Source organism: Myodes glareolus, chromosome 21 (assembly GCF_982192425.1).
Source record: "Myodes glareolus chromosome 21, mMyoGla1.1, whole genome shotgun sequence".
Taxonomy (NCBI): Eukaryota; Metazoa; Chordata; class Mammalia; order Rodentia; family Cricetidae; genus Myodes; species Myodes glareolus.
Window position 1 is genome coordinate 56,027,713 of NC_142046.1, and position 25,030 is coordinate 56,052,742.

The 25,030-nt window shown below is 43.4% G+C and overlaps 1 long non-coding RNA gene across 1 annotated transcript in view; it reads left to right on the forward strand.

Moving 5' to 3' along the window:
• LOC146890386 (uncharacterized) overlaps positions 1 to 23,367 on the forward strand; it is a 150,122-nt gene extending 126,755 nt beyond the window's left edge. Inside the window, exon 4 of the long non-coding RNA XR_015735891.1 lies at positions 23,287 to 23,367. This is a non-coding gene — a long non-coding RNA (uncharacterized LOC146890386). The remainder of the gene's footprint in view (positions 1 to 23,286) is intronic.
• Positions 23,368 to 25,030: the final 1,663 nt, after the last annotated feature.

Consider the following 25,030-nt stretch of genomic DNA (forward strand, 5'->3'; position numbering starts at 1 on the left):
GTGTGTGTGTGTGTGTGTAGAGATAGTGGTGGTAATGGCAGGTGTGGTTGAGCTCAGCTTAGACACGGCAGGCAAACATTCTCTCCCTGAGTGACCTCCCAGTCAAGATGAAGAGATTGCTAGAGGGCTCATCTGTCACCAAGTGCTGCTGCTCCCTGAAGTCTCCCTTGTGACGTGAGCTAAGATTTTGTCTTAAGACCAGTGACAGAGCTTTCCGATTGTGTCCTTCGGGTAGCCTGAGGCCTAGGAGACCAGTGTTTTAGGATAAGTTGAGATTTTCTACTCTACATTTCTGTCATTAAGTGCGGGCAGAGGGCTGAATGTACTGACTGTCTCTGTCTTTGAGTCCTAAGGTGGGCACAGGACTATACTAATAGCCATGTCCGGAGCAAAGTTTGACATTAAGGAAGGCCACTGCCACCATCAACATCACTATGGCCTTCTCAGTCTGTCATATAAGTCCCCAGGAGAGATGCAAAGTCTCTAGCTTGCTGACATGAAGCTTAACAGATTTCAAGACATAGACAAACAAGGAGTATTTTTTTTTTTATCTGCCAAAATAACTTATCTTGTCTTGAAGTCAAATCCCAGGCTGAAGAGTGAAAAATGTCAAAGAAAAACGTTCTTCTAAATGGATATCTTCAACTTCTCAACCTTGACACATGATTCAAATGATTATTTAGGCAACACACAGACACACACACACACAACACACACACAACACACAACACACAACACACACAACACACAAACACACACACAAAACACACACACAACACACAACACACACACACAACACACAACACACACACACACACAACACACACACATACCATACACCATATGACATTCAGGCTTGTTTGGATAATGCAGGCATGCATTTAAGGAAAAGCAAGAAATTGTTAAATCAAAGGCACTGGGGCAACAGTAATGAAAACTTAGATCCAAAAACAGAGGGTGTGTTGGAAATAGAAGTCTTTACAAGCCAGATTATGTTCAGACAACTTGGTGCTGATATGAATGTCCAGCATGGACCAAGATGGCTAACGTTGGACATACAAAGCAGCACAAAATGGCTGACATTAGAGATCCAGGGAACCCAAAAGTAAACAGTGATTTGATCTGTTTGATAATCGGTTCTGGCAGCATACCACTGTGGTGGGGTGAGTGGGAATGGCCCTGTAGGCTGATAAAGTTCAGTGCATATGTCCCAGACAGTGGAACTGTTTGGGAAGGATTGGGTGATATGACCTCACTGGAGGTGGGCTTTGACATTTCAAAAGCCCACACCACCACCACCTCCTCCACCTCCACCTCCATCACCACCACCACCTCCACCACCACCACCACCACCGTCACCACCAACACCACCTCCACCAGCACCAGCACCACCAGCACCAGCAGCACCAGCAGCACCACCACCACCTCCCTGCCTGCAACTTGCAGATCAGATGTAAACTCTCAGCTACCGCTCCAGCACCATGCCTGCCCATCTGTCACCAGGTTCCCTACCATGATGGTCATGAACTGATCCTCTGACACTGTAAGTAAGCCCCCAAATTAAATGTTTCCTGGCCAGGCAGTATTCACACACGCCTTTAATCCCAGCACTCAGGAGGCAGAGGCAGGTGGATCTCTGTAAGTTCGAGGCCAGTCTAGTCTGCAAGAGCTAGTTCCAGGATAAGGCTCCAAAGCTACAGAGAAACCCTGTCTTGAAAAACCACACAAAAACAACAACAAAACTTCCTTTTTAAGTTGCCTTGATCATGGTGTTTCATCACAGCAGCAATAGAACAGTGATGAAGACGATCACGTTTGTGTGATTTTAGATAAATATGGCCTGGACTTCAGAAGTACTGGATATAGTTGAAGCTCTTTTTCCACCTGTCTCTCCAAGTCTGTGGGCCCATGTCCCTATCTACCTGCCTCTGTTTGTTGACCTCTCTCTCTCTCCCCTCTCCTTCTACCCTCCCCCCGGTGTGTGTGTGTGTGTGTGTGTGTACACACGCACATGCACCACACTTATGTACAACCTGTGTCTGGGTTCCTGTCAATGTCTACTTGCCTAGTGGTTTCTGTGGTGGCCTTCACCCAGAATGAATAAAGTATGTTTATCTCTGTACAATTCATTATACTCTCTTCAACCTCCCAGCCTCCTGTGACCTCCTCCTTTCCTAGCCTAGGAGCTTGTCCCTCACAGAAAGGGATCTATTGAAAATGCTGAGACCAAGTATTCTACTGCAGCTCTTCAGGGACAGTCCAGTATCCACATCAGGGGCTAACTGACTTCCTTTTTTAGAAATAAAAACCAACAAGTTAAATCAGGTTTGCAGTAGGGATCAGAAAGACCACTGAGCAGAAATACGAATCCATAGATGACACTTTGACTGTGAAGATATTTAATTTCCAAACGAGAAGAGGAAGCTATGTGTGTCTCCCATTAATCTTATTTGGCCAGATCCCTGGAAGAATGGTTGGTGGGAATGATAAGCCTTTGTTGAGAAGGTTCCAGCCTCCTCTCCTACCACTGTTTCTAGAATGGGGTCACACTAATCGGGTTCCAGGTCTCTGTGCTCAGGTCTAAAGAGTCACTCCTTAGTTACAGCAGACTCTGTCAGGTAAACAGTGGAGACAGTAGAGGCCACTGAGAAGAAAAGCAGCTTAGAACTGTGCTCCAGAAAGAACTCTCTGTAAATAGTGGGGAATAATGAAATGGTGTAAGAAAACATGAAAACAGAAAACATGATTACAGATTGTCAGATGCTTAAAGCAAGAGAGGGTGAGGCCTGGAAGAACTGTTATAATGCAAGTGGACAGTCTAAGACGAAAGTTAGACTGTTAAGGTCAGCCATGGTGCTAACGTACCTCCCCATGGATCCAGACCTTGTTATGCCTTTGGTGGTCTCAGTACATGACTCCTTCATTGCCCCAGAGATCATTCGTATTTTCCTGAGACTTGAGTTCATATGTCACAAGCATGGAAACCAATTTTAATGTGTGATCCCCATCATGAGAGATATCTGCTACACTGATAGCTTTGGCACCCAGGTGTTTCCTTATCCTGTTCATAAAATAATCCAGAAACGCCTGTTCTTTCATTTGGGCTTTACTCCTGTGTACAGGTTGTGACAGCCCATCAAACATCTTCCTTCTCTTAAGATGAGTAAAGTCAAAGAGAGGACTCTTTACAGCCAAGACCAATGCAGACTCATGTAATAACAACAATGATTATAAAATATTAAAGCATTACAGTTTATACCAAGCCTTAGCTTTGTGATATGTGTGTATGTGTGTGTCTAGGTGTGTATAGTCATTTTAAGCAACCTCCATGAAGTAGGCTTATAGTATTTCTAGTAAACAAAGAGAAAACCAGGGCTCAAACAGAGAAAGCAGAAAAAGACAAGATCTCCTGAGTAAATTGGAAGCATGGAAACCTTGGGGGAAGATTGAAAGGAGGAGGGGAGAGGCAGGGAGGGGAGCAGAGAAAAATGTAGAGCTCAATAAATATCAATAAAAAAGATATAAAAAAAGAAAGATCAAAACAAAAAAAGAAACTTTCCTAAGGTTGTGTAGGTAGTAGGTGGCAGAGCAGGGGTTCAAACCCAGGTCTGCCTTACTTTGGACATCCAGTGCCATGACCTTTGGTCATGAAGAATGCCAGCATCTCATTATTTCCTGCACAGATGCTAATTTATTTCTGGTATAATCCCATGATGTAAGGTAGACTAGACCGATCTACAGGCATTTCTTTCATTCTAATTCCATAGATAATAAGCTTATATCTCAAATCATGAAGGATTTTCATAGATTTCATCTGGCACATGGGAGCTGAAGATTTAGTCAAGGATCTGGATCAGATGAACTCTCAGACCCACCACAGTGTATTCCTAACCTAGGTCCAGCGTGAAAGGATCTTTCTAGGGCTGGTGACTAGACGCTGGGTTCCAGTCATAGGCTTATGACACTCACGAAACAGCAATCTTTACAGACTTGAGTCAGATGATGTTTTGTGATGTGGCATCAACAATCCATCAATCCCCAGAGTGTTAGCAGTCATGCCTACCAAAGGAAGGGCTCTATCAGCCAAGACTCTAAACTCAAACCTACACCTACCTGCCCCAGTGAATTGTTGGCTAAAAAAAGTCACTTGATACCAAGTGGAGAAGCTACTTCTGATTATCAGTTGCAAGCATTACAAAGAACTTCTAAGAAGTCTGATGGCATAGAGAAAATAAACAAAAGATTAATATCCAACATTTATATGCAAGCCATACATCATTAATGATCATTATGGAGAGCTTGCTTAGTTCAAATGAGGTTCCAGAAGACTGGAAGCATTTATTGTAGCACCAGTATTTATAATAGCCACCCTGGGGAGCAACAGGCCCATCAACGTGACATAGTTAATATGCAAGGTAATGGAAATAAGTAGAGGTGAAACGGAGCCACACGGACACTGAATTATCTTGGGAGTCAACTTCCACGCAAATAATTAGAAAGTGCCCTGCTTATTAGCAGAGTGGAGAGGACGTTGTCTGAGACACCTTAGGTCACATTTTAACTTCGCATTTAAAACGGGCACAGCATGTGGTTCTGCTTCTTAAAATCACAGCAAGAAACATTCAATCACAGTTGACAAAGGACAAAGAGCGCCTTATGAAATCCAAGGAAGATGCTCATCCACAGTTTGGAAGCAACATGATTCCAGCAAAGAAGAGAGCCAGATTTTGGTCCCTGTCACTGTGCAACATTTCCCAAACCCCTTAACCTATCCTTTTGCAGTTTCCTTAGCTGTGAAATGTGGACTCTAGTGGCACAAGAGCGTAAAGACTTCATGAAAGTGCCCTGTAAGGAAGTAATGAGAGAAGGGGATGCACACGATGCAGTGAGTTGAGCAGCAGGCACGGAGGGTGTTCCACACCATGGGGATTTCAAACACTGCTCAGGTACGCCCTTGATAAGAACCCTTCAGCTCAAGCCGATTGGTGCTTTGCAGCAGTTCAGAACTGGTGTCCCAGGCAACCGTTTCATTTAAAAAAAAAACAACAAATAATAAAGAAAAAAAAAAGAAATAGCTTTTAAATGGCCTTTTAAAAAACAAAGAATAATTATCTCAATTTTGAAATATTGAAGGTAAAACTAAAGCTTCTAAAAAGCCATTAATGCTGCCTGCATCCCCTCTCTACCCCTGCCTCCCATGAATATTATAGTAGTAAAGTGATTGGGAATTTGATTAGTCAATCACTGTATTAGTTACTTTTCTTGATGCCATGACAAAATATCTGACAAAAAGCCATTTAAGGAGGAGGGGGTTGTTTTGGCTCACAGTCGGAAGGTACCCGCCATTGTTTTGGAGTTATAGAGGCAGAGGCAGTTGATGACTGTGCATCCACAGTCAGGAAGCAGAGGGAGATGGAGGCTGGTGCTCAGCTACTGTTCTCAGGTGTGTGGAGTCTGGGACCCAGCCTGTGGAATGGTACCATCCACGCTGAACGTGAGTCTTCCCCGCTCGGTTAACCCATTCTAAAACCTCCCTCACAGACACACCCAGAAGGCTATGTCCTGAGTGATTCTAGATCCTATCAGTTTGGCCATCAGTACTAACCATCACAATGATAATTATTACTAACAGATATGCAATTAATAGTCCAAGTATGTACTGTGGTTGTCATGTTGAAATGAAGGCTTTTTAGCTTTATTGATGTATAGTTATATATATATATATATGTATGTATATTGTATGTTTTATATATATATGTATTTGTGTGAAAAATGATGATTATATTGAGAATTTTGGGGGGAAAGGGTGTTGTAGTGCAGGGGACTAGTGGTGAAATCCAGGACACGGTACATGTTTGGTGACACCCTACCAGCGAGCTGCACCCCTAGCCTAGAGAGATGTCCTTCTAAGACTTGTAGGAAGTAGGTTCAGGAAATTTACAAGAAGGTAAATTAAGATTCCCATTTTCACATATGTGAAATCAATGAAGATTATCCCTGGCTAAAGTTATCTAAGTTTTATGACACTTTAATTTTTTAAAAATTCATGGAAACCTCAATACTTCTTTTTTTTTTAAAAAAAAATCAGAAATGTTGTGGTATAGCCACCCATTGCTCTCCTGTTTAACAAAAGCTTTCACTAGGCCCCTTCCAAGAAAGCATTTTTTTCCTCAGAAGGATCTTTTGTGCATCTTTCCTGTAAACATTCCCACATTCCCTTCCACACACGTACTTTCTTCATCTTCCCCTGACCCAGGGAAGCTACACAGGAACAGCTCAGCTATTTCACCACACCAAGTACCAAGTGGTCCAAAGAGTGATGTCTTCCCCCCACTCCCGCTACCATCATCCATAGTGAAGACAGGCTGCCCAGGATCAACCTGTGTCAGTCTCAAGGATAAGACAAATGGCCAAATCCTAGTCTGTGTTTTGTGGGGAACACAGCATCTCTGATGCCATTCCTGTCTTTTTTACCCTTCACGTTTTAACCACGATATTCCATCTTCTAGTCATTGCACACTGAAGACTCCAGGAGAGCTCCATCATGCCAGGAAAGGCCATCTTCAGGCTCTAGGTGACAGAAACTCTAGAAAGATAGCAGCAGACGGGGCCTGAGCTGAGCGGCGTGGGCTGAACAATTGAACAGCTGAACAGCTGAATGGGAGATAAGCATGACTTCACTTTCCCTTCCTTCTCCTTTCTTTCTGATCTTTGTCAATTTCTCTGATGATTTGCATGATTTCCAGATACTAAAGAGCAGCTAGGAAGCAATGCTCTCTATCGGATGAAGAGCAGATATGATCATTTGTAGTGACTTTTCACAAAGAACTGAAGTTTCTGCATAGTTAAAAGCTTAGGTACATGGAAACCTTTTGTTCCTGTTCCGAAGGCTCATTCCCACATTTCTGTTTCCTATGCCCAGTCCTCCCCAGCATTCTCTGGCAGCAGGAAGATGAGGGGCTCTCGGGCTATAGCGCACTGGTTCTCAACTTGTGGATCGTGACCTCTTTAGGGGGGGGAATCACATATCAGTTATCCTACATACCAGATATTTACATTTCAATCTATAACAGTAGCAAAATTACAATTACGAAGTAATAATTTTATGGTCGGTGGTCACCACAACATGAGGAACTGTATTAATGGGTCGCAGGATTAGGAAAGTTGAGAACCCCTGCAGTAGAGCATCAGAAGGTCATAGTGATGATCTCCCCAGGTTAGCTTGCAGCTCTGCCATGACTCCAGGGCTGACTGGCAGACTGGGGCAGAGAAAAGAATGCGGGCATCTGGGATAGAAGCCTGGGAGAGATGCCCGGAAGAGCTGCACGATCTCTGGGCGGCATTCCTTCCCCTCCATTCGCAGGCAAAGTGTTTCCCCAAGGAACCTGGGAATTCGAAGAGGAAGTGTGCAACCCCCAGGGGGACTGAAACAAAAGCAGAGCAAGAAAAGAGACTTCCCTTCACGTGCCCTTCACAAAAGGAACATTCCTTCTGGGAAGCAAGGCTCTCTGGAAATGGGGTTTCCTTGGCTCGTGACAGGGAACAAGTCAGAATTCTCAGAAACAGTCACAAAAGACGAGTCGGGATCGTGACAATTTGTGATAAGCTCGATATTAATTATGAAAAAGGAAATAGAAGTCGTTAGAAAATTCCCAAGAATAGGTTATGCAGGGACAGAAGGGAGACTGTTACAGACTTTTAATACATGGGCAACGCTCCTCCATAGTTCCCCAAACAGCCCATGAAGCTTGTGGGTCCAAAGCCCTTTATGTCACATTTGGTGATACAGGTATTTACAGAGTTTGGGTACATAGCACCACACAAGGAGTTTCCTTCATCGGCCATCAAGAAAAGGTTCCCTTCATTAAACGAAGATACCACACATAGAGATAGAGTTAGTGCAGTCAGGAGAGGATTTTGTGGTCCTCAAGTGGAGAACGGACACTTTAACCCTTGATTCAAAGTAGGAAAACTCTCTGGTTTGTTCCAGGAGCGAGAATCTCAGACGTGGGACTTTAAAGGTACCTCAGTTATCAGGGAAGTTGCAAGGTTTTGTGGCAATGGGTAGCCCAGTGCAAGTCCAGATCTAACACTTTATAGGGAACAGAACCAATTCCATCCGAGAATATGATACAGTTGCAAACATCGTGCAACTTCTTATGAGTTTGGAGTAAAGAATAGAAGGCAGGCCTAGAGCAAAATGAGCTGAGTTGGGAGAGGGGAAATAGATTCAGATGTAAGAAGCAGGGCTCTTTGATGGGCTGAAGGACTGACACATGGAAAATGTAATGCATTATTGACAAACACGTATGCTGGCTACAAAAATAATTAACACGAGCAGAAAAGAAACAGGAACGAAATGGACCAGAAAGACTTTGAAAGATTGAGAAGTGGCCGCCGAAATTGCCAAGCTAATGTCAGAGAGATGATTAAAATTTTCCAATAGGAGAGGTGAATAGGTACTTAGGAGAGCGTGGTGTAACCCAAGAGAGAGTGGATCATTATAGGAATCTGCACGGAGGTACCAATCAGCATTTTATGTGCAACTTTGCTGTGCACATTTTAGCAGATGGAGGAAGCTCTTAAAAGCTGATAGCTAAACCAAGTCTGCCTGCTTTTCTGTTCCATAATAACCATCCCTGGAATGGGCACTTGTTCAATGCATAAGCAGTTCCCACAATAGAATTCCAGAAATATCAATATGCTCACAAAGGAGAGAGACCTCCAGAAACCTAGGACCCAGGGAGAGGGAGGGAAGGGCGGAGCGGTTCAGTCTAAGTGTGTACCTGGATGTCTGGTACTCATCAGACTTACTGGAGGCTGAGAAGCCAGAACTCGAAGTGAAGATTGAGTGACAGCTGAGCTGTACCCAGGCAGGCAGGCAGGCAGGCAGGCACACGCAAACACACTCCTGCAGAAACTGTATTGCTGCAATAACAAAAAACAATTAGATGGCGGATTGTGTGTACGCTGAAGGAAAATAATTCTTCATGATCAGAACGACTTTTTCGCTCATTCAACAGAAAAAGACTCTTATTTTTTATTTGTTGGCAAAGCCAAATTAGAAAAAATATATATCTTTACGACCACAGGAGACAAATGAGTGGCACCAAATATCACTAAAAATGCTATTAATCTACAAGTGATATAAAATTACCATCTCAGCACAAAGAAAGCCTATATAATCTGAATTTCCCTAGGATCATAAAAATGAATGAGAAGCGAAATTGAGAGTAAGTGTGCTTTCGAGATGCAGTTAAGGGTTCCATGCATTGTTAGCAAATGCGCCTAGACAGAATGGTGATTTACCTTGAATAGAGACAGAAAACTTCCAAACGGGACCAAACCATCCTCCCACGGGTGTCTAATGACACCTTTGAGGATATTATTCTCCTTCCTTCGATATGTAAATGTGCCTGATTAGCTATTGACTTTATGGGTTATTCCCCTCTGTTTCAACTGATCATTTCCTGTGCAGTCCTGAAGCCAAAAGTAGCTCTGGGCGTAGTGAGCATGTGTCAAGGGCTGGAATCAAGATGCTCTTCTTTGTGTAGCAGGTGCCTGGGCGACCCAGGAGGAGCACAAAAGATGACTGGCTCTGTCACTAAGGGACTGTCTCCACACCTGAGTAAAGCCCACTTCCAGTTAACATCATCATCCGGCCCTCTGGCCAGAGCATCAGCTCGGAGATGGTGGCTACAGGCTTTGGTACCACAGTGCAGGGACAAATCCAGGCTTGTGGGAGTCTAATGTTTGAGTTTCTGGCACACTCTTAAGAAACAACAATTTCAAAACATGGGTGCCAGGTCAGATGTGAAAGGGGAAATTTGTCTTGAATGAGTGAAGAGATCACTGCATCAGCAATTTCCTAACCCTGCCACGTTGCAACGCCAAGACACTGGGTGTAGTGGCTCAGGCCTGCAATTCTGGCTCTCACGGGTCAGAGCCAGGACGATCACCTTCGATTTGAGACAAGTCTGAACTCAGACAATAAGTTCCAGGCCAGGATCTAGCAAAAAGAGAAAACACAAATAAACAAAATGAAACGAACCGGAAAAGTTTTCGTTTAGTGTAGGTTTTCTTTTTTAGGTTATAATTTAATTATAGCATTTCTCCCTTCTCCTTTCCCTTCTTCAAACCTGTTTCAAATACCCCTCCCAGTTCTCCTTCAAATTCATGGCCTCTTCTTTTAGCAATTGCTCTTGCATGATATATGTATATCTGCTTATGCATATGAATTTCTTAATGTAAACTGTTCAGTCGGTATAATGTTACTTGTAGGCAATTTTTTGGAGATTGACTGTTTGGCACCAGACAACCAATTGGGTTACTCTTCCCTGCAGAGGACCCATCTCTCCCACTCCCCCCTTTCCTTCGTTGCCTGCAGTTCTTAGTGTAGGATTGAGGCCTCATGGGCTTCTCTCGTTCCGGTCTGCCACGCCACTAGTGTCCTCCTTGTTCGGCTCACATTTGGGCAGCCATGTTCTTCCGACATCGCTGCAGTCCTCACACTCATCAAGGGAACTTCTCTTCGTCACAGAAGGAGGCCACTCCAGAACAGAGCAACCAAACAACATTCAGAGTTGTGGAGCCCAGTTTCTCTGGATACGCCTACAAGACAGTCTAGCAACTGAGGCTCAGGGAACACTGTGAAAGAGAAGGTAGAAAGATTGAAAAGAAAGAAAGAAAGAAAGAAAGAAAGAAAGAAAGAAAGAAAGAAAGAAAGAAAGAAAGAAAGAAAGAACCAACCAATTAGTTTTAGGACTTGAGCTAAAACTGTGGGACTCAAAGATTTAGCAGTGCAGAGGCGACGCTGGAGAATTCCCTCAAATAAGCCAGGAGGCAGGCATGTCCGTGACATCGATGGCATGCGCACAATGGGTTTGGATCGCTTGCCAGCTATAGGATTTGTGACTAATGTCTTAACTTTCCTAGCAGTCCTGGTCTCCTCATTGATCTCAGTGAATGTGTGCGGTGATACTTAGCTCTGCAGGATGTGGAAGGCCCTAGCCCGGTGCCCTATGTATGGTACTTAATAAATGCGGTTTCCTTCCTCTGGTTTTACAATATGGGCTCTTGCATTTTTTTCAAACAGTTTTCTATGGTGCCTTTCATCTTTACAAAATGGTCCATTTATGTAACGTGAGTTCCTGCTGGAACCCAAGAGACCCCATTGTTTTTAAATTCTTTCTAATTTCTGACTTTTGTTTTATCTTCTTCACTCATAGACCCAACCCTGAACTTTCATGCCATAGTGCCTGTTTTGTGGGGTGTTGACACCAACCCTCAGAACAAATGAGTTGGCCATGTTAGGTCATCTCTTTACGTAGCTTTTGACGCTCAAGCTTCCTAGAAAGAGTGATTGCATCTCTCTAAGAGGAAGTCTGAAGCATCATGGTAGATAATTCAACTTTATCTCATACTGAGGCTTCCCCAGGCGATGTGCAGTTCTAATTTTGACAATGACTGTAGGCAGAAGTCTATGCCAAAACTGCCTATACTGATCAGGTGACCAGCACTTGGCTATTTTAGATTCTTTCTTTTGAATTGGATGATTTAGCGCATTGGATACCCAGAAACCTACTTTCCATGACCTCCTTCCAAAAACATATTCATTTTAAGGACCAGAGTGGGGTCTTACTCATCTCTTGGATGGTGAGTATATCAGATTCTATTTATTTATTTTAGGTTAACTTTCTGATGTTAGTGATCAGAAGCTGGGGAGGGGAAGCCAAATGATCTGGATCCAAATGAATTGATTAAAAGGTAGTGATTCCCTTCAGATCCTTGGCCTCACTCTTTCTGAAGTAGTTGCTTCCAAAGATGAAGGAAGATGACTAAAGATCAATGCGAGGGCAGGTTGGGGTGTGAAAGCGATAATGTTGGTCTAATCATTACCAGCAATGTTCTCTGCATGCAAAGGGACAGGGAAGCATGTCATGAAACCCTTCAACTCCATAGACATAAGGGAAAAAAGGAAGTATTCTTAGAAGCTAACCTTGAGCAACTAAGGCATGTAAAAGGAATTAATACAGCAACTTGAGTTCTTTGAGGTTAGATGCTAACTAAATTTTTCTAGATGATTCTTGTTGATAAATGTTTGGGGCACAAAGTGTGTACCCTGTTTGTTTTCTGTGGGATGCCCATTGAGTTTTCTTGTCTTGTAGCAAGATCAGTTTTTATTTATTAAGATACTAAAAAATCATCACCGACTGTCAGGACATGGTGGTGCGTGCCTGTAACCCAAACTCTTAGGAAGGTGGAAGGGTCAAGAGCCTCACCTCGTAGCAGATCAGACTGGTGCTTGTGAAATCCTGTTTCAAAAGCAAAACAAAACACCACACACACATAAAACCACTGATAGATGACTAGGACATAGTCTTATAAGAAAGAAGTCCTTGTTGTGACTCTAGAAATTAACAGATACTAAAAATAACTTGGAAGTTGAAGCAATATAAAACATAATGCAATAGTTTATAGCTAGAAGAACCCAGGCTCAAGTTACTGATAAGACTCAACTAAAATAAGTCAGCGCTCAGACTGCCTGCTATGACATGAATGTACCTACCTCAGATTCATGTGATGGAAACTCAGTTTCCCAAACAATACCACCAAAAGATAGGCCTTGTGCTGCATGGGATGCAGGCCACTACTGGGTTTGCAGACGTGAGTTTTCTCTCCTCTGCCCTGTAAGAGGGTTACATCTTTGATTTCCTAAGGACCCAATATTCCAAGCACCATCTTGGCAACAGAAAATCCAAGTTATAACCTGCTGTTGATTAGATCTTGGACTGCCTAGCCTCCAGAACTAGAAGAAATGAATCCTATCCACTATAAACGTTATGCCACGGGGTATTGTGTTTGATAAACATGAATTGGATTAAGCCATCAACACTAGCTTCCAGGTGTTCTGATGTCTACCGAAAGTCAAGACACAGAGTAATATTTGTATGTCACGTTGGAATAAACTGGAGGGGACTTGAGGACATCTACATTAGAAAGATAGAAACATTTACAACATTTCCTTTCAACTGTATTATAATGATAACAGAAAATAAAATATAGAACATTAGCAATGGATATTAAATATTGAACTTATATAAAAGCTCAAAATAATTTTGCCCAAAAAAATTAGTGGAGAAGTTGATCTTGCTTCTGTGCACATAACTATATACTAAATGTCTGAAATGGCTTCAAGCAAATCTTGATCAAGTCTTTTTAATGATGTCTTCAAATTCTTGACAGTCACTATTGATGAGAAACTTTGTTCGTACAAGTAGGTGATAAAAAGTTTAAAACCATTTTTTTACAGCCATTCAAAAATTTACAACAGTTGAAATTATCTTTATGGAATTGGGGAGCTCTCTTTTATATTTTTATACTTTTTATATTCTTTTATATATTTTTTCAACTGAGGCAAACGTTAGAATGTCTTGCGGCGATGAGAATGGGTTTCGATCCAGATCAATTTCCACACTCCAAGCATCTCAACAGTGAAGTGCCTGGCCATGCAGAATGTATCCGTGACAATAGGAGCTTTGCTCTGCTCCTGATGTGGGCTCCATTAAAAGGGCAAGGGGTGGTCAGCGCAATGTGACGGGGCAGGTGCAGGCTGCTTTGCGACCTTACCTTGCAGTAGTCCCGCCTAGCCTCCTTGCTCCTCCAGTTTCTCACCTTCTAGCTCCAGGCCAGCTCAACATCTCTGCAGACTCTACCCATATGGGCAGCGGTGGGCTCTGCAGCTTACTCTTCAAATGGATAACAAGGAATGCCTCCTTTGGGTAATGTACAAGTTCGTGGAGGTCTGTGCATATGTGATGAACGTGCACATTTGTGTGTGAGTGCATGTGTGAAGACCAGAGGTCTTCATAGAGCATCTTTTTCCATAGCTTCTTTAGTGTGGTTTTTGAGGCAGGTCTCTCCTTAAACCTGGAGCTCATTGATTCAGCTAGGCTGACTAGTCTGTGAGCTTCAGGGATCCACCTCTATTTGACTCTTGTCCTGACCCCAGTACTGAGGTTGTAGTTGTGGCACAGTGCCTGACCTTGGTGCTAAGGATCAAACTCACAGCCTCTCTCTTGCTTACATGGTAGGTGCTTTAAGAAGACATCTCCCCATCTGTGAGTTCCTTCTTGATTGTGCCTGGCACGATCGAAGATGAGGTCACAGCATTGGTGGTCTGCGGAAACTGTGAACAGGCTGTCTGAGTCACAGTCTCAGACTGACAGCCACCTCAGAACTTCAGATTCCCCCCGACTTCAAGAGCCAAGGGTTCACTAGTTCACAACGTGCAAGGAACTCTTTCATGGCACAGATATCAGGGAGACCAGACCAGACAGATGACTAGCAGCATCTGCAAGCGACGGTCCAGGTTCCCCACTGAGTCTGCGTCCCCTCCCCTTAATAATGTGACTGTCATACTGACTGAGATAATAGAAAGAATAGCTCAGCTTTACAGATATGCCAGAAAACAACAACAACAACAAAACGGCCCTAGAGTTCCCAACAATTACATTCAGTAGACATTTCACTCTACAAACAGATGAAAAGTAAAACCTGCATTACACCCACGGTGGGGTTGCAGAGGTGCTGAGACCTCCTCCCCGAAATGTTCCGTGTCAGTGTAACTGAGGCAGCTGATCAAGTTGAAGTCCAGCAAGCAGCACTGTGGCTAGAAAAATAAAAACAAGCAATTGCTTTTATCATCTCTTTTCGCCCAAATTCCATTTGTCATCTGACTTTGCATGCGCTGCATCCATTCCAGTTCCCCTGGGCCGAGCAGTTTACGTTACAAAGAGCTGCAGCCTGCACGGAAAGTGCCCTTCTTCCATCTTTCTTCTTAAAAAGAAAATGCATTTTCTTCCCCGAGCTCGGAAAGAAATGCTGAGTGGGCTGCCCTGCGGTTTCTGTTTATACTGCAAGCAACCACAGCACAAATCAGCACCAAGTTTCCCTTGATTTCTGCCTGGAACAATATTATCCTGTGGGGACTCACTCTGGGGTCCAGAGGGTGATGTATAACTTGCTATTACATGCTTATGCCCAAGAGGACAATTTGAGCTCTTCCGGAGCTACCGGAGAGCGAACAGTGATGAGATGGGAGGAGTACCAGGCAACCACAGTCTTGTCATGACTCATCAGCATCATGCATTTGCTGAAGTCCTACTATGTTGTGCTAGCTCACTGTGGTGATCACCTGCGAGAAACAATTTGAGACAAGATCTGTTTGGGCTTGTAGTCTTGGAGGTTTCAGTACGTGATCAGTCAGTTCCACTGCTGGGGACCTGAGGTGATGCCGAGCATCATCCTGGAGGCAGAGTGAAGCAGCTGACAAAGACAGAACAGAAAGGAGCCCAAGGCAAAATATAGCCTCCCAAGACCAGTTCCAGTGACTTACTTCTTCTGTCTAGACCGTACCTCCAAAGTCTCAGCCTCTTCAATAACGCCACCAAACCATGAACCTATCAGTGAATTAATCCATAGTTTAAAACAGAGCCCTTGTGATCCAACGACCTCTCAAGAACTGATCCATCAACTGGAGACCAAGGTTAGCTGTATGAGCTTTTGGGGACACCTTCTATTCCTGACATATGACAAGGCCTGCACAAAGCCATCTAGTGAGTAGCGTGTGCTAAACACTATTAGCTAAATCTATATTTTAATCCAGTCCAGAATGGAAGAGAAAATAATAAATATTTATTGAAATTTTCCTTTATGCCAAGCACTAAATCAAAGGTTTTATACGCATTGTCTAATTAAACCTCATTATGATCCAACGAAGACCACATTGTTATCCTGGTTTTATGTCTAAGTAGATTATCATTCCTAAAATTATAGCACCTCTATGAGAACATTCTCACTAATTACTTCACCGACTGCAAATGCCTTTTTCTCCATCTTGGCCCCTTGTCTCTTCTCTTCATTACCCTTCTCACATTTTCTGTTTATTTACTGGACTCTTTTGTGTGTGTGTCTCTCACTAGTGTAGCACGAGGCTAGATTGTGCATATCTTTTGTTTGGATGCCTTAGCAGAGTCCCTAGACACATAGTAGGACCTAAATGTTAGCTGGATGAGCGAACAAGTCAGGAAATTCATACAACTGTGCTGAAGAAGTTAAATGATTTTACCAAGGTCGTAGAGCCAATGAATGACAGAACTGACAGGACAGTGCCCACATTGACTCTAAGCTCACACTAAGCATAAAGAAGTCTTCTAAATGTGAATAAATACCACTCAGGACTCAAGGTATGGGCGTAGGAGCCAATGCAGAGCATTCGGGAGCTGTGGCCTGCTGTCTGGAGCTACATTCTGTTTTACGACTCTGTAAATCCAAGCTGGAAATGTTGAGACTCCTCCTCGACACGGCAGATGGTACCTCCTGACTCATCTTTCGGCCCCCTCTCCTCTGCTTGTCTCTGCCTCCCAGCGGATGTCGTGGTTCTGACTTCTCACCCACATCAGCCCGTGCATCGCTTTCTCCAGTGTCAAGCATGGAGGGAATGGAAAGATGATGTCATAGACTGCTTAAGCTAGCAAGTAAGCTGGAGCCAGGAAGGACCAAACATTACCCAAACCCCATCCATTATCTCATTTTGCTCCCAGAGCTATATAGCCACATGTCAGTTTTTTCCACTGCTATTGGACTGCTTTGGAAAGGAAGAATGAATTGGTGAGGGAACTGGCTTTTCGGCTTTTCTCTTCCCCTGGGCTGAGAGGATCAAACACAAAGTCTAGTGTAAACGAGATTCTGCTTTCAGTTCCTGGCCACCCGTACTCAAATAATCACACAAAAGCTCCATTAATTACAACACTGTTTGGCCTATTAGCTCAGGCTTCTTATTAACTAACTCCGACGTCTTAAATTAACCCATTTCTTTTATTTTATCTTTTACCATGAGGCTCGTGGTTTGTACCTCTTGCTTCTTCAGCTACATGGTGTCTCCACGACTCCACTTCTTTCTCCCGGCATTCAGTTTAGTTTTCCTACCTACCTATATTCTGCCCTGCCATAGGCCAAAGCAGCTTCTTTACTAACCAATGGAAATAAAACATAGTCACAGGATACAAAGGGGAATCCCACATCAGTCTAGTCCTTCAATAAGAAGAGACACTCAAAAAATGTTTACTGCAAAAGTCAGTCACCCAGGTTGATTGACTGGGTGAAAAGAAAATGTTCCTCTTCGTTAGCAGTGAATCTTTCTCTCAAGTTCCTTCAGTGAGAAAAACTTTAAATGAGAAATTATGAGTCACTGTGTTGTAAATATCATGGTGTCTTAGGTAGTGTTCAGCTGTTACACTGAGATTGTAGCACCTTTTGCTCTTTTGGGGGTGGGGTGGAGATTATTACCTGAAGACAACCACTGTTTCAGTATTCATGAGCCAGTGAAAATTTAAAACCTGTAGATGATATTCACCAGAATGATTTTAAATGGAAAAAGAATAGACTATGGAATTGACTGTCACATACTGGGGGAGGGTGACACACAATGTGTTCCCCTGTGTCTTGGAGAGGGACTGTCTTGAGTTGAGTGGATTCAATCCATTTCCCATATACAGATCATGAGGTGTTAGAGAGTGTTTTTCAGAACTGCTACATCAACATCATTCCTGTGTAGTTCTTGGGTTTTCCATAAAGCACCATTATCTGAAAAGGATGCTGGCGTTCTCGGTGGCTAGGAAATCGTTCTGCTTTTCACATCTTTCTCTTAGAATCCCTTCTTCACCCCTTCTCCCTCTTGTCCCCCTCCAGTCGCCTTCCTGTCTCTTTCCTTTCTACATAGACATCTACATTTCTCTTTCTTCCGTGTGTGTGTGTGTGTGTGTGTGTGTGTGTGTGTGTGTTAGTACATGCATGGTGTACACACACCAAGTCAAGGGGAGGACACTGGGTGTCTTCCTCTGTTTCTCTCCTTATCCCTCTGAAAGAGAGTCCTTCACCCAACCTGGAGCTAGGCCGGTGACCTAGCTTCTGTCTCCACCCCACCAACAAGCACGTGCGTGGTCATATCCAGCTTTACGTGTATGCTGAGGGTCCAAGCTCAAGCATCACGCTTGCACGGCAAGCGCTCTCACCAATGAACCCTTTCCCCAGCCCCTGTCCACTTCTCTGAACAATTCACAGCATTGGCACTGCTGTTTGGAGCCTGTGAGTTTTCGTTCAGAAGTGACACACTGAAATTTCTTGGAGGTGTTTTCTTCCAGTAGGGCTGAACCATCTGTTGGGATAATATGCAGTTGAGCAGACAGTCTTCCCCAGCATCATCAAGTCAACTTCATGGATATTGACAGTAGAAATTGGATCGCTTAGACTTTGAGTCATGTGCAGACAGGAACGGCAATGTCTCTGAGGCTTCATCATCAAGGGTGTCAGTGTAGCCCCCAAATGTCTCACCTTTCTTTCTTTATTTCTTTCTCTCCTTCTTTCTTTCTTTCTTTCTTTCTTTCTTTCTTTCTTTCTTTCTTTCTTCCTTTCTTTCTTTCTTTCTTTCTTTTTATTTCTCCCACTTTGCCCTGTTCCATCCTCTTGTCAAGTCCTTCCATGTACTTCAGGGAGTCCCTAAAAACTACCTCATCTCTTCACACACCAGCCACTGGGTCTTTCGAGACCCCATCCCTTCTGCTCCCAACCCTTTCCTCAGGGCAGGCTGTGGGAAAGCTCACAGTAGCAACCTCTGGAAATGCCATGTGGGATTGCCGTGTTTATAGCAAAGGCAATGTCTCCCAATATCCCGAGTCTTCAGCAGCCAGAATGAGAGCGCCAGTTCTCCACATCTGCATCTCTCCCTTTCCCTCCTGTTTCTCAGAATCACACAAAACAAACAAATGAGGAGATCATCACCACCACCACGGCCACCACCACTTTCCCCTTACTCTAGAGAAGACCTGCGGTGGAGAGTGATTTAGATGAGCTGGCTATGCAAGAATCATCACTGCTCTGTCTTTCCCATAAGCATCCAGGTTCCAAGCCATGCTCAGTAGGAGCCTCACGGTGCTATGGAAATAAAGAACGTGTTTTCCTCACTGCCCTACCTGGTCCCCTGGCCACCTCATCCTTGTCCTCGGTCACTATTCCGTATGCACACTGTTGGTGGGCCACCCCTGCCTCCTTCACTTGCCCATCACCAGCCAGCTCTACCCCTCCTCTAACCACAACTGCGGTAATGCTGGACATCGCTAACCATCCCAAACTCAGTAGCTTCAAACCACTTCTTTGTCTTCATAAATCTGGCTTTGGCTGACCCAGTCTCAAGGTAACAGACTTGACTTCAGGCTCGAGGAAAGGTCTGGGTCTGGTCTTTAGGCATCTTCTCCACCCTGGAACACCAGGCCGAACATGGCGTTATCTCCCCGTGGCAGATGGAAGCGCACTTGCAGCTTCTGCAGATACCCTGCCTACTAACAGCTTACCAGGCGAAAGAAGTCATTGAGCCATGTCCAACATCAGCGGAGGAGGAAGGCATGTACCCCAGCCACAAGGACAGGGGCTGGAACTGAGGAAAGATGGGGAGCGAATATTTGAGAAACACTAGCGTGCTACAAAGCTCAAGTCTGAACTTTCATGGTTGGTATCACGCTGTTAGAGGTAGTCAGGATTTTGTCTAAGACTGGCTGTTCTGACAAGCTGTGTGGCAGGATTACATCCTTGCCTCGCATCGTGGGACCATGTGTACAAATAGCTCACATCAAAGCATTACTACTTGGCTTCTTGGGCAGCTCCCAGCTGACTGCATTTGAAACAGTCATGGCTTGCTCAGTGAGGGATCCCGGATTCCCAGACAGCTCCCGCTCATTCTTAAAGGAATCACGCCTTCTTGTCCTGCCTTGAGTTCTCAAGTCTGGGTTGCCATGAGGTCCTCTCTCCTTATCCCTTCCCATGCAGCTCGGTCCGAACCTCTCTCTGTGTCTCAAAGTGTTTCTGGAGAAGTCCCTGATGACTTTGAGAATTTGAAGAAAGAAGAAACAGAAATCTTACTAACTCAGTGTTTCTCCTAGCAGAAGTTTGGCGTGTGTGTGTGTTAAGTGTGCTTAGGCATGTTTGTGATTTCCAGTGGTGCGGTAGGGTTAACTAACAGTGACGACCCATGCTATGTATGTGTGCCCTTTCTTGCAGGTGAGGAAGAACCCAACAATGTGGGAGGTCCTTTGTCTCTGTTATCCTACACAGCTTTGGATCTGAAAGAGTCACATGGAAACATTCTTTCGCAAGGACAATGGCGTTGCTTTTAGCCATATGTTTAATTCTTTAAAGTCAATATTTGCAGGAAACATAGGCACAGCATGATGCTGCCTTGGAGTTGTTGATTAATCCCTTTCTGAAGCTTCCCCTCACCCCCTGTTTTAAGTTTCCTTCTTATTTCCAGCTTGTCATTAGCTCCGTAATGGAGTGTGTGCCTGTTTGTGTGAGTACATTACCATATTTCCCCAAAGTCTGCTAAGAACAACAGCGAGCCTTGACTCTGGCTCAGTCATGTGATCCTCCTGGTCCCCCATCCTCTCCCACAATTAGTAAGCATGGTCAGGAACGACTTGACTTCATATTCTTGGGAAGCAAACAAACAAAGACTGGAGAGAAGTAAATAGGAAGCCGATGTGCTCTGTGAGACACGGCCTAAGCTCAGGTATCACCGTGAACGGTGTCAACGGGTTCTTTAACACCATTTCACATAGATGGCAAGAGGACCATGGGCACATGGAATGTAAACTGTCGTTCTTCTGTGAACTGGGGGAGCTTTGACCAGGTTTTGGGAATGGCTGCCTTGGAAAGACTGATCATTAGGAATCTGCCATTGAGACTTCTCTACCCCACCGTAGTTTTGAGACGGCAACCAGTGGAATCAGAAAACGTTGAGAAAAGCTAACTTTATAAGAGAAAAAGAAAAGATTTTCCTCATCTGTTTTAGAGCTTTAAACAAATTTTAATCACAAGTCCACTGGGCCATTGTTGTTTCCTACCCATCCGCTACCGTGTGGTGCCGTTTTCATTTTTCTGCTTATGTGATTGCTTGTGTAGCCTGCAGACCCTCTGAGACAGGTGACACTGCCTTCCTTCAACTCTTAGGGCTCTACTCAATTTTCCTTTCATTTTTAAAAATGTAGAGTCTGGATGTCTTTGTTTGGGATCATTAAGTGCCAAGAGATTAGCGGAGTAAAGTGGCTCATAGAACTTGAGACAATCATGGCTCCCTGCAAAGCTGAAAAGGATTTGAGTCAAGGTCATTCAGTCTCTGTTAAAAGCAAATTCTATTAGGTTTTGTAAAAAAAAAAAAAAAAAAACCTGTTTGCCAGGGAAGATGCAAAAAAGTAAGTTGCAAAAATCATTAATGAAGCTTAGAAGTCACTCAGACTCCTTTGGGCAGAGGTCTTCACCAGATTTCTGTATGTTAGCAGAAGTCAAAGCAACAAATGTCCATTAACTCTTGAGCCCTCCTTCCTCCCTGCCCAGGACACGAAACCCATAGGCCTCATAGCAGATTTCTTCTGTGCCAGCAAATCTGCCAGTGTCCCCAGTGGCTTCCTTTACTGCCATGTGATCATCTGTGTATTATTAACTAACCGCAAATTAAAGTCATTACTTGGTGCTTAATTTTATGTAACATTTCTTTGTAATGTGTACAAAAGAAATTTATTTTTAACAGGAGTTTGGTAAATAGCATGTGCCATGATTAATTAGACAATATAATGGGTCCGCGGATCTGAAATGAAATTCAGCACAACAGTCTTCTCACAAACAACTTACGTGACATTTCAAGGTGTGTGGGTCTTTGAAAGGGAAGTGAGAAGAGGAAGAGGGGAGAGGAAGGAAGTGGGGAAAAGGGGATGAGGGAGGAGGCCCCCCCCCGATTGATGGGCCTATGGCCTTGTCTCCTATTTTCTTTGTTGGACTCTACCCGCCTTAGAAGACTCATTTTTCTTAAACCTGTAGGCTTCCTACAAAACAGCACATTCAGAAGGGTTAACATGAAGTTGGGTGGGTAGGGAGGTTCTGGAAAGAGACGGGGGAGGAGAAAAACAAGATCAAAATATACTGTATGAAAATTTTTAACATAAAAATATAATTTAAAAAGCTGTTTGAAATCCATTTTATACAAGGAATTAACTAATGGAGAAGCAGACCCAGCCCGTAGAGTTGCGCTGACTAGCTCCGCCCCTCAAGCTGGGCCTGCTCTTTCTTTTCTTTTTACATTCCAAGTGAATTCCCAAGCACACCTGTGGCCTTTTCCTGCTTGACCATCTTCACGTGGCTTCAATCTGTCTCTTCAGACCACACAACCTAAGAAAGGTCCTTCCATTCTCCAGCCACTATTTACCCACTGAGCCAGTCATTGTGGGTACAGCCTGGTTCTGTATTTGTTCCTCTGTCTTCTCCGGTGGAATTCAATGTCCCTCTGCAGTAGACACTTGTCCGTTTGTCCTTATTTCCAGCACCAGCAACAGCATTTGGATGTCAGGCCTGCGTGAACAGGCGTGACATCTCGGCTATTCAGGGAACCATGGCAGGAGGATTACAAGTCGGAGGCCTTCTTGGCCCTCACAGGAGCTCAAGGACGATGGAATAAGACCCTGACTCAAAAGTTTAAAAGTAAATGTAGAGGGCATAGTGTCAGAGTAAAGAAGTTGCCCTTGCGTGAGGCCTTAGGTTCAATTGCCAGGTCAGGAAAGAAAATTAAACAAAGAGAAAAGAACAATGTTTAGTACATTGCAAGTAGCCTAATGACCTCTGTGAAATGAATCAGTGGGCTACATTGCTCCCAGGCCAATCACTGGTCTTGCTGTTAATGAAAAAACAAACATAGTTGACTTTTAAATTTTTCTTAAAGGCTTATGAAGAGTTATTTTTTTATTTAATGGCTAGGTACATGATACTTTACAAAGAAACAAAAAATTAAAATGTGAACAAATTAGATGACGAGAAGAGCAAGAAGCAAAGGGGCAATTAATAGTCTGTGGTGGGAATGTCAAACACACACAGAACAGGGAGGCCTTCCTATCAGCCTGTGCCTTCTGCTTCATGAGCCAGCACCCAGCTCATCTGACCCCCTCTATGCCACTGGATTAAGTCACTGTCTTTTCCAATGATAAGTTAAGAGGTTTGACAATTGATTGAACCTTCATCTAAAACCATATTCTTTTCATAGATAAACTATCTGATGGCATAGAGAACGGAGAAAGAATTTGATGAAATGGATACAGTGATCCACAAATGCTCAGATCAAGTGATTGCAGTTGAGGAAGTCTACAGTTTCATGCACTACATCATGTTCTTTGGAATCTTCTCTCCCACCAGGCTGCAGTTCTGTGCCTGTGAAGCTCTTGTGGAACTCGGCATTGAGACTATTAAACCAACGGGAACGGGCTGAGCAGAAGTAAGAGAAATGATTTGCTCCTTAATTTTGAGTGGGGTCTGGAATGTGCTTTTAATTTTTTTAAAAAATTATGTGTGTGAATGTGTGTCTGAATGGAGGTGTGTGCACGTGTGTGAGGTCACTCAAGAACACCCGAAGGCCCCCTGGAAAGGGAGTTATAGGTGGTTGGGAGCCACCCTAGTGGGTGCTGGGGACTAAACTTGGTTCTCTGTAAGAAAGTCAAGTGCTGCTTCTTCGGCCCCCTATTTTCTGGTTTTGCTAATGTATTTGAACTAATGCCAGTCTAGGTGGCCCAGGGTACAGAGAGCTGCAATTTCCATGTGTTTGTAACCATCTCTGCCACTGTCTAACTGTAAACATGGGAAGGATGCTTAATTTCCTCGTCTACAAATATGGTTCAAATGTAACCCTATGGATGAGATGAAATTTCTCTTTTCAAGCAGGCTGTGCTTCCATGTTTTACTTTTGTACTTCAAGGTATAATCGAGAGGGCTGTAAACTCTTATTCGAGGTTCTGAAGCAAACGAATCAAGATTTTCCTCTGGCATTTTGTGCTTATCTTTTACATTTAGAATTTGCCCTGCTATATCCCGAGGATGGCTTTGTTCTCTCTTTGCATTTGCCCGTCCACACAACCTACCACAGCTTATTTAAAAAGTCCGCGTGGTACCCATCATCTAGGGATGGCAACTGAATCACACACGAACTCCTCATATACAGTCATAATTTTTCTAACTGGCAACCACTTGAGGTTTTCTTCTGAATACTGCAGTTTTTACACTTGTCTGATTATTCATTTGCCAAAGCCAAACTTGTAATTTTGAGGCTGTGCAGTAGGCTTTAGTACTAGACTGTTGCTTTCCTTTTTGAGGGATTTGCTAGCAATTCTTTCATGCTTACTTTTAAATGCATGCTATAAGCAATTTGTCTAGCTCTAGGGGAAGAAAATCTGATGACATTTTACAAGAGTTGCATTAAAGGTTTACATGAACATGGGAATAACTGGGCTCTTAACAATCTCGTGCTTCATGAATATGGTTTAACTTTCTAATTAACTAAGGTCACTCTTGTATTTTCAGGAGTGTTTATAATTTTCCCCATAACGACTTTGAAATTTTTCTTGTTAAGTTTACATTAAGTTGTTTTATTTGGTTGCTAGCTATTATGTATAGTCCTTTATTCTGTTGTATCTTCTAATTGGCTTTGTTCACATCTAATGATTCAGCTATTGTGTTGCTATGGTAGTACTGGTTCTGATTGTTTGGAAACTGTTGTATGTATATTGTGGAGTAAAGCAACATTCGTGTGTGTGTGTGTGTGTGTGTGTGTGTGTGTGTGTAAAAGAGAGAGGGAGAGTGCGTTTGAGTATTACAATTTCCAACCAGAAGGAGAACAGACAAGATCTTTACAGTAAACATTTACAGTAAAATATTTAAAACATTTTGCTTTTTTTAAAAAAAAATTTAATGACACAATGCATTCAGTACATTGATACATTAAACACACTAAATGTGTTTTATGGTCACACGATAATCCATTTTCTAGTTCTGACCATTAAGAAGGCCTAGAAAGATGACTAACCTAGTATCCGTAAACACTTTGGGAACCTTGGTACATCTCTAAGCATTATTTCCCATGGAAATGAGTTAATCTTTTTTGACTGAT